The sequence below is a fragment of the Diadema antillarum genome, unplaced genomic scaffold (genome assembly GCF_040938485.1).
Source record: "Diadema antillarum isolate AM-2024a unplaced genomic scaffold, OU_Dant_1.0 scf00000180, whole genome shotgun sequence".
Lineage (NCBI taxonomy): Eukaryota > Metazoa > Echinodermata > Echinoidea > Diadematoida > Diadematidae > Diadema > Diadema antillarum.
Window position 1 is genome coordinate 3,784,470 of NW_027271069.1, and position 4,326 is coordinate 3,788,795.

At 38.9% G+C, this 4,326-nt stretch overlaps 1 long non-coding RNA gene across 1 annotated transcript; it reads left to right on the forward strand.

Moving 5' to 3' along the window:
• Window positions 1-1,998: 1,998 nt before the first annotated feature.
• On the forward strand, window positions 1,999-4,010 carry LOC139723089 (uncharacterized). The gene is made up of 3 exons (XR_011710321.1): window positions 1,999-2,430; window positions 2,882-3,026; window positions 3,802-4,010. It is a non-coding gene; the product is annotated as an uncharacterized lncRNA (long non-coding RNA).
• The last annotated feature ends 316 nt before the right edge of the window (window positions 4,011-4,326 follow it).

The following is a 4,326-nucleotide window of genomic DNA, read 5'->3' on the forward strand; positions in this document are numbered from 1 at the left end:
TAGCTTCCACAACAGATACGCCTTCTAAAATCAATTTTTACCATCAGCTAGATCCTGAAATAGCTGAGGGCATAGAAAACCTTTACAAGCCCAATCGCCCTGACATTTTCGACTAGAGTTGATATAGTTTACTAAATCCTGCAATAAATTCCATCGATAGCCTTCTCCCTTGTGTTACGGAATTTGATGACGTCAGTGAGCGCCACGACATCGAGGAACTGTACGCACGGGTGAATAAAACAAGGGGAAAAGATTTGCCAGCGAAACCAAGAAAGTGCGAAGGGTTGCATGCAAAGGTGGACAAAACTCCAAAAGCCTGCAATGTTGAAGCAAAGACAACATCCCCTACTAAGGAATTGTGCGCACGGGTAAATGAAACGAAAGGACCATCTACACAATCATGTATGTCAGCGGACCAATTGATGTGCGAAAAGCTTCGTACTCTCTAAAAAATTTCGAGTGAATAATTCACTCCTCGGAAGGAGTGAATAAAATTTCACTCAATTAAGAGTGACTTTCACTCGTTGTCGAGTGAATTTCACTCTTGTAACGAGTGAAATTTGTGTGAAACCCATTCGCCGAGTGAATTCCGAGTGAAAATTAAGCCGAGTGAATTCCGAGTGAATACATAATTAAACGCATTTGGCTAGGCCAATAGAAATTGAGAATTCCCCTGTCATGTGTTTACTCTAAGCCAATCACCAGCCGCAATTTCCCCTGGCTTGGGCGCGAGCAGGTTTACCTGAACAGCGACGCGTCGCCTAGCTAGCTGTGCGTGGACTGTGTGCAATTGCGTACTGTGTGCTAGCTGTGCGTGTATTATGCATAGGATCACAAATTTACGTGCGTGTAAGTGCAATCGTGAGAATCTGAGCCTGGATGTCGTGATGGACGTGAGCAAATGTCTGTCTTCAAATTGAGTGGGGCGGAGATATTATTCACATTTTTGAAGGTAAGCAAACCATAGATCGATCTAATTATAACTTGTTGAGTTTTTTTCAGCATTACGGGCTAGTCTAACGTACGTTATACCTCTCCGTAAACGACCATAAGTAAGTTACCTTTAGGGTTCTATACGAATAACCCCGGGCCGCCCGTGGCACAGTTAGCTATATGGGGCTGGTCATATCATAGAACACCTTACGAACAGCTAGAACCCGAGGCCGAAACTCAACTGGCTCACACTAGGTGTTGGGATCTAATAATACGTTGAGTCTTTAGACTTTAGTTTAATTGTACACGTTGGGATCTAGGGCTTGAACTATTCAAAACAAAACAAAATGAGTGATGAATGAAACGTTGGTCGTTAGCCATTGAATTGACATTCGTAAGCATAACATCATCACATAACTATACACAGCCCAGTCGCTGTACGTAGGTACGTCTTAATGTACAGCGACTGGGCTGTGTATAGTTAATCATCACACAGAGATTACTGTGGTCGAGTGTAGAGATCGAACTTTAACTGTTACTAAGCTGTGCTAATTAAAGCAATAGATTAGAAGCGCCTAGCGCCAGACACATACTCTACATTGCTATTGTTGAGTTGACAGCCGAATCACTGACACTGGTCTGTGTTGCCAGATGAGATGGTGATCTCGATCAGTACGGTAATAAAGAATGGTGAAATTTGGTGATTTATGATTATTGTTCATTAAACACTGTATGTAGTAAAAAGGACTTTTATTTGCCGCTACATTCGAGCATCCAAACAGCTGGGAGAATACCACGTACACTAGCTCCCACGTCATGTGTCGTGATCATCTACTACTGTACTAGGTAAGAAATATGATGCGTGTACTGTTCGTGTTAAGTGTTGGTTCACTGTGACATCACACTTCTAGCTGAAGATCAGTGTGCTCACACATCATGGAGATCGATCCCCCTTGTAGCAGACGATGACTGGTACTATTTTCAACATTTTTTTTTTAATGAAAGGTACAGGTGACCTTAGGTACCGGTATTGAAATTTGGCAGAAATCATCTTTGGGTCTTTAATTCTAACATTAAATATGCTGATGTAGCTAAAAAAGTAATTAGGCCTACTAGCTTTTGTATTGGTGCTCACTTAGTATTTGTGAGGACAAAACAACTGCATAATTATTGTCTTGTGGAAATGAGTTCTAAATACATTTCTGAACCTTGTGTTTTCGTACTTTCCTCCAGGAAAGACGTAGACATGACAGCCCTTTGGGAGTGATGGTGATTTAAAGGAACTCGGTGTAGGGGTCATCATTTGGAGAACAAAGACAGATATTGATAGCTGTACAGTCTCTGTCACACGAAGAGGGTGCAGATCACCAGATTGCAAAGTACCAGATGTGGTCTACGACTAGCCATTGAATTCAGGGTTGAGGAATGCTGGAAACACCGGGCCAACATCAGCGAAGGAGCCTCTGAGATATGGACTTCCATTGCATTAACCCTGCTGTAAGCTATTCTGTTGTTTTCCACTATGATTAATGAAGGGAGACTAGTTTGAAATTGATTTATATTTATTTTACATTCTGGAGTCTTAGTAATTACATAAGAGGCTACATTAAGAGACTGAATGCTTGGTTGGTTTTATTTTGTTTGAAGAAATGATTTTCAAGATACTTCATGGAGCAGTTTTGGAGCTGTCCTTCCCTCTGAAAATGAATGTCTTGACAGGTTAGTACTTGTATTTAAGAAAAATGTGTACCGTGTACTTGCCGTATCGACAGAAGTGAAAACCATGTTATGGTCAGTCTTGAGTTGTGTAAGTAGAGCTGTTGCTTATGTCAAATATGTATGTTAAATGATTTTGCTCTTCAAGTTTATAATGTAAACTGGAGGAACCTACTATCCTCATGCCATTTGTATTATTCATAAAACCATTAAATTTTACTTATTTGCCCAGGAATTCAACACACACATCACTTCAAGGGGGAAGAGATACTTCAAAAGCTGAGGGAAGGAGTTCTGACTGTTCCGAGGAGACATCTGCACACCCAGATCATTGCAGCATATTTGTTGTTGAAAATGGAAGCAGAAAACTGTACAGCGTAAGTTCAATTATTTAAAATATTATTATTATTCATATATTATATTATCATAATTATTGAAAATTGGTCTGGAATACCAGTTTCCCATTGTCATGTCTTGTACTACATTTCCATCCATTATATAACCATGTAATTTGCCTGTTCATTTCTCTTTTTTTTTTGGTCTTCTCAAGTACCGGTATAGAGAAAAGCAGACTAAAATTTGCCCCCCCCCCCCAAAAAAAAAAAAAAAGAAAGAAAGAAAGAAAGAAAGTAGAAGGGACTGGTAAGTATAACATTGTTAATGAAGTGATGGTTACAGATTTAAAAATAAAGCCTGGTGTACTTGTATGAGACATGTAATCAGAGTGTACGTACAAGACTCCACGCTGACTTATTTTCTTGGTAGCCCCATCAGGCCACATGTATATTGATTTGATAATAGTCCTAATACTTATGATTTAATCAACACAATGATTAATAAAAAAGTGGGAGTTGATGTGCCATGAAGTTCAATGGATAATCACATCTTGTATAAATTTTTCTACTAACTGTGCACATTCACACTTAACCTATCTGCATGAAATTTTCATATGTATTAACTGATATCTGGCTCAAGTAGCAATAAATGTACTTGAAACAGTGGTACTGAATAGCAATAGAAATTAATGCCAAGAAAAAAAAACAAAAATAGTTCAGCCCCTTAAAAGATTAAAAAGAGAGCCAAATTTTTGATGTTATATATTTGCGTCCTAGAATATGATTAACATGCTTCTTGCTTTCTTTTTAAATTCAGATACCAAGTAGTGAGCAAAGGATGTTGTAGCCAAGGCTGTTGCGATGCAGTACCCCACTTTGTGAGACACCACACAAGGTGCAAAAGGACATGTAAGTTTATACTCGTAAGTTTATGTGATCTACAACTTTTTTTAGCCCTCTTTAGCAGAAAGCTTAAGTGACATACCTTGTAACATGGTATCTTATTCATCTAGCTTGCAAAAACTTCAACATTTTCAACTTTTCTCAAGAGCTAGTGGACAGAATTAAGCAACCAAACGAGGAGTTGATCATCCTTGTTTAGTTAGGGGGCAAGGACCCAAAGTTTTTCAGGTTATGGGCATGACCCCCCCCCCCCCCTTTACAGGAAAATTGCATCTATTTCTTAATTAATTCATTGTGCAAATATACAGGCAATGTGGGGACTTTTTATAATCTTTGATGTACCTTCTCATAGATGTGTAATAAAGTTGTGTGCAGATTGGCCTGATTCCATGACTTAGGTTCGATAAACGTTAACTTCAACGTAACGTAATGTAACTTA